The sequence below is a fragment of the Spermophilus citellus genome (assembly GCF_964194105.1).
Source record: "Spermophilus citellus genome assembly, chromosome: 7".
NCBI lineage: Eukaryota > Metazoa > Chordata > Mammalia > Rodentia > Sciuridae > Spermophilus > Spermophilus citellus.
The window spans coordinates 76262622-76271519 of record NC_138188.1 but is presented as its reverse complement, the minus strand read 5'-3'; the positions used below and the strand labels follow the sequence as shown (position 1 = coordinate 76271519).

Below are 8898 nucleotides of genomic sequence, written 5' to 3'. Positions count from 1 at the left end.
CCTCCCTCAGGATATTTATTTAGAAGAAATAAGCTCACATAATTTAAGTGGAAATTTTATTTCCAGAATAAATAGGTCTTTAGAAAACATGACTACTATGAACCAAAATCATAAATATATGAGGAAGATCTTGTGGGACATAAAACAAAAAACTTAAAATTCTCAAGATAGTTCCCTGAAATTTTTACATTGTTTCTTAAACTCTTGTGCCAATAACATATATATTCTATGCCACACAATACTGAGCTATCACAGAATGTGCAGAATAAAATAGTGAATAACACATGCATTTCCTCTATAGTAATATTGTAATGAACAGTTAAATCAAACCAAAAGTAATTTATGTCAAACACTGCAAATATTGCACAAAACCTATTTTCCTTCAAGGCATGCATATAACTCCAAACTCCTCCAATAAGCAAATTTCAGCTGTATTACAATTAACTATTAACAGTGATTGAAGAAAATATCCCACATTACTTACTATTTTTAAGATGTCTATGCCATCCTTCTGAATTCAAAAGGGTGAAGAAGAATCACTATCACGAGGAAATCTAGCAGGCAAAAAGAGGGAAAATAGCAAGTGTTAGTTGTCTGAAAATTAGCATCTTCAGGTTTTCTTGAGGTACTTCCCACAAGATCCCAAAGCAAAGAAGAAAAAGAAAAAGTTGGAGAAAAACATCACACACATCACAAGCCGACTTTCTCCACAAACCCATGCAGCTCCAAACTTTAAAGGCTCAAATTGTTGAGCATCCCGATGGAACAAATATCCGACTTCGGTATCACTGGTTACGTACACATTTTCAATAAGACGAATGCATCTCCAAAATTATGGTGACTTTAAATGTCTTATCCAGATCTTCCCCCTGTTTGTCTCCCCTTCTCCCTTTTCCATTCACATTTTTCCTCCTACAAAATGCACATAGGTCTGTTCTTCCTTGTACCCCGAGTCAGGCCTGGCTTTGAAATGCATTTCAATCTCTCAACACAGACTGCTTTCATTGCCTTTAGAGTCCCACTAAGGCCCAGCTTTAAAAGCTACTGATTCTTTTTTTCTTTAGCCTTCCTCACAAAGGAAGGGTATTTTGTAAATTACCAGCTCGTTCAGATCAACAAAAGGTACTTTCATAGAAAGCCCCATTTGATTTTGCTCAAATTTGATTACAAGGATGGAGAAAAGGAAAGGAAGTCAAAAAGAAAAACCCCAGATGGCTTTTTCATTCATCTCAGTGAATGAGCTTTATCTGTGCCTTTTGAAACTGTAGCAGTGGAAAAGCATTTCTGTTGGCTTAAAAAACTTGACAAAAATTATTGGTTTGCCATTTCTCATGTAACAGCCATTGGGAACTGGATGAAAAGACTTTTTCATGGGATCGCCTGCTTGGATCAAAATAATGGAGATTAGGTATTTCATTATAAATTACAGTGGGAGATAGAGCAGGCTGTCATATTAATAGCAACCTGCTCATGGCCTTCAATGGTAGCTATTCTCCTAGACAAAGGACCAAGGGGGTTGTCTATTGAACTTGTACTTTAGGCCTGATCAATTTTCTATCATCAAGGCAAAAGGTGAGATGACTAACAAAGGAATTCACACATGAGTGACCTCATAAGCCTACAGATAAAACAGCTTAAAGAAGCAAAACACATCCTGAAATTATGGATGATAAACTATATAAAGAAGCCCGAGTATGAGAGTGGGAGAGGAAAGAGCAATGGTCTATAATTCTCCTCTCTCTTCTTGGCCAAATGGACACATTAAAAGCTACTTGTTTTCAGCTGCAGATAATTGCAACGTTTGGTTTGCAGTGGTCTGCTATAAATCCTTCAGCCCAGTTTTTCTTTTTTTTTTTTTCCTCAGCAGTTTCAGTCATTTCATTCGCTTTTAACAATGGCATTGTGTTCAAGACAAAGCTTCTACCAAGAGTCACACTTAAAAATAAAAATGAAAAAGAATCCCAAGCAACACAGTGGAGTATATGTTTGTTATGTGCTCCAGGTTATCCCAACTTGTGTACTTTTCAGAATCTAAAGCAATTCAAAATCTAAGCAGTACCTGCCACTAAAAAAACACAGAATCTTAATGAAATTCACTGAAACGTTTGATTCAATGAAGATTTGCTTCAGAACATAGTGATGACAGAATACTAATTCAAAGAACCAGTGAAAGATGGATGGTTAATTTTCATGCAATCACAAGGAATATTTTAAATTCCTAATCAAAGTTGTCCACATCGCTGTAGAAATTATTACAATTTTCTTTGCCATAAAATTTCCCTCAACTTTTCTAAAAAGGTGGCAAGCAGGGTATCATGCAGATTTCTACCCACTAGTTTTAGTGTTCCTTTAATTCGGGATGATAGCAGAAAAATTATCTTCCAGAGATAAAAAAAACCAGGGTTTCCAAATGTTTCTGTTACCTGGAAATGCAGATGTAATATAAACGCAAAAATATATGTGAGTGGGATGTATTTTACCATGCTATTTTTTTAAACCAAAGAGTAGTATAAGATTATTAATGTAAAAGGACTTCCAACTGTCTAAAAGCTCAAGAAAATACCATAAATATCACCCATGACAGTAGCTGTCAAAATAAGGCCACATTTTGATAGGCACCCCTGACAGGTGTAATGACACCCAAATCTTGGATACAAGCAATCTTAGTATATGCTCACAGCCTCGCAATTTCACACATGTAATGATGGTATAAGGAAGTTCATTTTTGTATGGATCAGGAAAATGAGGATATAGTATTATCCAATGTATATACACAGATGACTCCACATTTATATATAATTGCACTTCCTTTATTGTCAAGGAAGCCCTGAATCCTTGGACTATCTTAATTATTTGGTGGGATCTCAATGTTACTAAAGCATAATTAAATAACCCTAATGGGAGTCAGGGGTCTGGCAGGCCATTCCTGCTATGGTGTACATATGAATTGGTATGAACTTTCTAGAGGGAAACTAAACAACATACTTTAAGAGCTTAGAAGTCTTCATAGCTCTTGACCTACTTATTTTACCTAGAAATCTTCTCAGTAGAAACTCAGAAATGCAGGTGATGATCTCATCCCCTACCCCCCCCCCCCACACACACACACAACTATCATACAGTGAGTCAGACAGAGTACTGGTTAGGATTACAAATTCTGGAGCCAGACTAGTTGAGTTCCAATCACAATCTGACCAATTTATAATTATAAACTTATGTAATTGAGTGTTAATCTCTCTATGCCTCAGTTTTCTCACCTGCAAAATGGAGATATCAAAAGTGTTGTGACAGCAAGGGAAACAATCAACTGAATGCAGACCTCCTACAGAATGGTTTGCAAACCATACATGTGGCAAGGGTTGATATCCAGAGTACATAAGGAACTATAGCCAAAAACAACAAGATTCCCCAATTTAAAAATAGGTAATAGATCTAAACAGACATTTCTCAAAAGAAGACATACAAATGGCCAAAGGATATATGAAAAAAAAATGCTCAGTATTGTGAATCATCAGGGAAATGCAAATTAAAACCACAATGAATAAGTAAGAATGGCTATTACCAAAAAAACTAAAGATAACAAGTGCTGGCAAGGATATGGAGCAATGAGAACCCTGTATGCTGTTGATCTGAATTTAAATTAGTATAGCCATTATGAAAAAAAAATGGAGTTCCTCCAAAAATTAAAAATAGAATTACCATATGATCTAGCAATCCCACTACTGGGTAGTGAAATGAAATTAGTATGTTGAAGAGGCATCTGCACTCCCATCATTTCAGCACTATTCACAACAGCCTAGAAATGAAAACTACCCAAGAGATAATGGTATATACACAAGGCACATCACCATATGATGATGGTACAGTGGAATACTATTCATCCATAAAAAGAATGAAATTCTGTCATTTGCAAAAACATGGGCAGAACTAGAGATCTTTATGTTAAGGGAAATAAGCCAGGAAAGAAAGACAAATTCCACATTATTTTACTTATATGTCAAAACTAAAAAAGTTGACCTCAAAGAAGTAGAGAGTAGAATAGTGGTCACTAGTGAGGGAGAAGGGTGTAGGGAGAATGGGAAAGGTTGGTCCATGGATACTGAAAGAACAACCTGACAAGGCTCGTCATGGGGAAGTGCCCGTTTATTGAGGAACAGCTCTGCATATTTATAGGGGGGGGGAGGTTGACAGTTACAGTTTAACGGTTTAACAGTTTGACAGTGGCACGAGACGCTTTCTGATTGGTGGTTAAGGATCATGAGAGTCAGCAGGGCTAGTCTGATTGGTGGATAAGGATCATGTGAGTCAGCAGGCTCACCATTGGATGGCTCTTCCTGCCACTGTGGGGGGGGGGATGGGGAAGTTAGTCTTTGGAGCCGGGGGAGACTCCCAACATTCCAACCTCTTTGTTATTAAATGAGAGTGGGTGTAAACTCATTCTGGCTGCTTACTGCTGAGATGGGGCGGCTTGGGAGAATCAGAGAGGAGGGAAGTAAGGAGCCCCCACAAGAGGGCATAGAAGACCCGTATAACTTCAGGAACCAGATCAATGAAGGTTCCTTGCCACCACAGATCCATGATGATGTCAGTCTATTCGGCATAGGTCTCGACTGGAGTATCATCAGTAGCCAGGAGTTGGTAATTCCCGAGAAGAAGCTGGTTAAAAGCTTGATTAGAAATTTTACCCATCTGAGTCTGAATGAACTTTATGATAAAGGGAAGGAACAGGTACATAAGGAGGACAACACACAATGATCCCACTACCGGCCAGATCCAAGCAAGTAGTAAGGAGGAGAAGGGGGTCTGGCTGGAGGGGGCCCTTAGGGTAGCCGCCAAGTCAGTGAGTTTGACAACGTTTTCTTCCACAAGGCCTGATTCATTAACATAGGGAGGCCAGGGATTCAGCAGTTGATGTAAGTGCACCTTCAAGAGGGGGCCATCAGTGGTTGCCACAAGGCAGGTAGGGGCCAGAAATGAGGAGGAGCATTAGGAGAACCCATTTATGGAACATCTTCAGGTATTGGGCTAAGAACGGAGACACGGGAGAGGCGGAGCTTGAGGGGATCTTGTGGGGAGGGATGACAAGAGTTGGTCTGATGAAGGTGTAGGAGCGCCGGGCTTAAGCCTAGAAATATGAATCTATGGGGTATGTTGGTTATTAGGTAGTTTGAGTTTGGCTACCGAGGGAGTGCACATAATCACCTGAACAGGACTCTCCCATTTTGGTTTTAGAGGGGGCTTTTCCCCTGGTGGGCAATAATAAACAAGTTGACCAGGTGTTAAGGAGGAAGGGTTTTGAGAGAGACTGAGGTCAGGAAGGAGCCAGCCTTGATAGCACCAGAGTTCAGAGCATAGATGGAAGAGGAAGGGCAGGGCATAGGTTAGGCAATCCGGGAGGAACGAGGGGACGGCCATACATGACTTCGAAAGGTGAGAGATTAGAAGGCTTCTTTGCAAGGCCCTAATGCGCAATAAAGCCAAGGGGAGCACCTTTACCCAGTCCAGGCTTAATTCCATGGTGAGCTTGGTGAGGGTCTCTTTAAAGAGACCAATTGGTCCTTTCAACCTTTCTGGGAGCCTGGGGGTGGTAAGGGTAATGGAGATGCCAAGGGAGTGATAGCACGTGAGCCAGGCCCTGAGTTATCTGCGAGGTGAATTCTGGGCCATTTTCTGATTGGATAGAAGTGGGCATCCCGAAACGGAGGATTATGTGAGTAAGCAACAGATCAACTACCGTAGAGGCCCGCTTGCTAGAACTCGGGCCATGTTGGTGAAATCAATCTGCCAGTCTGCAGCAGGAATATGACCACAGGCCTGATCGTGGGGAAAGGGTGAAAAAGGAGTGAAGGAAAGTAGTGAGACTCTGTGGACTAGAATGGAATAGAGAGTAAAGAAACTGGAAGAGTTGCTGGGGATCTTTGGGCCGATCCCGGTGGTAACAAAGAGTAGCGGAGAGGAGGTAAAGCTCTGTAGGGCAGCTGATCTAGTTGCTTGATCGGCCTTGGAATTCCCCATAGTAGTAAGGGAGGAGTCAGTTTGATGGGCCTTGCAATGGATTATTCCCAGTTGGGAAGTCAGCCTGGAGGCTCGTAGTAGGCCAGAAATAAGAGTAGAATTAATGACTGCTGTCCCTCTGGTGGTCCATAGCCCCCTTTCTTTCCAAATGGCTGCATGGGAGATCAGGATATGGAAGACGTATTTGGAATCTGTATATAGAGAGAGGGTTTTTCCCTCCCCTAGCTTGCATACCCTTGTGGCAGCTATGAGTTCAGCTTGTTGGTTGGTGGTATTGGGTGGGAGAGGTTTTGCCTCTATGATGGATGAGAGGGAAACAACAGCATGCCCCACCACTTTAACCCCTTCATGTATAAAGGAGCTACCATCTGAGAACCAGACGAGGTCTGAAGAGGGCAGGGGTCCCTCAGAAATGGTGGTAGGGCAGGGTAAAATCATCTCTAATACCTCCAAGCATTTGTGGATGGGATCTTGTAAGGGAGAAGATGGGAGGAGGGAGGCAGGGTTTAATGGAGAGCAGGACTGAAAAGAGATGGAGGGACTTTCAAGGAATGAGACAAGGAGGGATAGAACCCTGGAAGGAGGAAGTGACTGTAGCCCCTTGTAAGTGAGGAAATCCTTTAGATGGTGAGGAGATGAGATGGTTAGTGGGGAGCCAAAGGTAAGCTTGTGTGCTTCTTTCTGGAGGTCATGAGCTGCTGCTAGGGCTCTGAGGCATGGGGGCCAGCCCCTGATGGTGGGGTCGAGCTATTAGGATAGGTAGGCCACTGGTGCAAATGTGGGGGGCCATATTCCTGACCCAGAATGCCCAGACTTTGTCCCTGTTTTTCATGTACATAGAGGGTGAAGGGTCAGGAGAGGTTGGGGAGATGCAGGGCGGGTGCCTGGAGGAGGGCCTTTTTAAGGATTGTAAAGGGCTTCCCTACTGCTGAGGGTAGGGGTTCATTTTGGGGGCCCTTGGCCAGATTATATAGCGGCCTGGCGAGGAAGGAGAAATTAGGAATCCAGCCCTGAAGTACCCAGCCAAACCCAAGAAGGAAAGTATGACATCTTTGGTCTTTGGTGTAGGTATAGACACAATAAGCTGTTTTCTGTCTACTTTATGTGACCTCTTTACATGCTATTTGGGCCTTTTGTGGAGAGGCCCGATATCCCTTTAAGTAGGAGAACTGTGTCATCTGTTGAGCGCCCTTTGGACGGGCTAGAAGAATTTGTAGAGGTTTGCAAGAGGTGCAGAGAGCAGGATTGGATCAGAGCAAGAAGAAAGCCTGCACATAAGCAATCTCTACCCATTTTTTTTTAAATGCTCACAGTAATTGTAGAGATCCCTTAGAATGGAGGGATCCAGGAACCCAAAAAGAGACCATCTGCTTTGGTTGTCTAAGGGATAAGTGGGCCAGGCCTTGGTGCTCCAAGAGGCATTGTAGGGGAGAGTCGACCTGGAGAGAGGACACATTATCCATGTAAGGAGGAGGGAAGAGGACGCAGAGAAGGAGGAAACTCATTTATTGGCAAAAGGGGTGTCCCCGCTAGAGCCAAAAATCAGGAGTGCCTAAATGGCAGGTTTGAGCTGCGGAGATTGATTGTCATCAAATCCTGACAGTCAAAGCTCTTGTTCTGGATGGAGCCAGAGCCATGGGAGACCTTGGCCAAGGCTTTTTGGGATCCCTCCTGGAGAGGCCGGATACTCCCAGGGCCAGAAAGAGGGGAGAGAGAGAGGCAGGGCAAGAGAGAGGAAGGGGAGGGTAAGCATCTCTCTAGCAGCCGAGTTCAAATCTGCCCAAGGAAGGAGTCCTTGAGGGCCACCGTAGCCTTAAAGGCTGTGGTGGGGTGCTTTCCTCCCCACAGGTGGGCAAAGAGATTTGCCAGATGATAATCAATATATTGTAAGAGGGTGGATTCAGGGCACTGGGGGTGTAAAGATTGGAGGTCTTGTGATTTGGGGGCATGGGGAATGGAGAAAAAATCATCCTTTCTATGACCGAGAAGTGGGTGGCAGTGTGGGGGAGCTGAGACAGCAGGGTGTATGGGCCTAACGGAGGTGTTGATGAGTCGTAGGTCCTGAACTAAGCGATAGGACCCGTTGGGCTTTTTTACCGCTAGTATGGGAGTATTGTAAGGGGAATGAACAGGACAGAGGTAACCCTTGCTAAGAAGATCTGAATAGTAGGTTGTAGGCCCAGAAGAGCTTTTGTGGACAGGAGGTATTGAGCCTGATTGGGGAAGGTGTTGGGATCTTTGAGATGAATGTTAACTGGTGGGCAGGAAACGGTGGAGGGGGTGTGGGTCCCCTACAATCGGGTCAACCAGGTTCATAGGTAAGGAGTCCTTTTTAGTATGGTGTTTCATGTCTTCTGCCAAAAGGGCCAGAAAAGATGAACAGGCTGATTCAGGGGCCTGACTGATGCCAGGATCCCGGATGTTGATTGTTGTATTGAGCAAAGGAACTGGACATTGGGGCATAACTAGGAATGTCTGAGAGGTTGGGAAGTTGTCTATGGAATAGAGTAATAGGGGAGTCTTTCTTGGATAGATGGTCTTTCCTCCTACCCCGACAATAGGAGAGGTGGACGGCACTGTTTGCCCCCAGAATTCTGTCAGGACTGAGAAGGTAGCCCCAGTGTCAAGAATAAAGTCAACCTTGCGTCCACCCACCTGAATCCGCACCCTGGGTTCCCGTCTATTGATTGTTACGGCCTTGGACAAGGACCCAAGGGTCTGTCAATTGATTGCCATGCCCAGAAGGTTGGAGGGTTCCCTGGCCATAGGCCTCCTATGGGATCTAGGGGGTTCATCTGCTGGATAGGTAGGGGTGAGAATGAAGAGAAAAAGCCCCAACATAGGGATCTCCTTCCACTTTTTTGAGCGCTCGCAGAAGTTAAA

At 43.5% G+C, this 8898-nt stretch overlaps 1 long non-coding RNA gene across 1 annotated transcript in view; it reads right to left on the bottom strand.

Moving 5' to 3' along the window:
• Positions 1 to 491: 491 nt before the first annotated feature.
• Positions 492 to 8898, bottom strand: part of LOC308653485 — a 208092-nt gene continuing 199685 nt past the window's right edge. The window contains exon 3 of the long non-coding RNA XR_014023052.1: positions 492 to 554. This is a non-coding gene — a long non-coding RNA (uncharacterized lncRNA). The remainder of the gene's footprint in view (positions 555 to 8898) is intronic.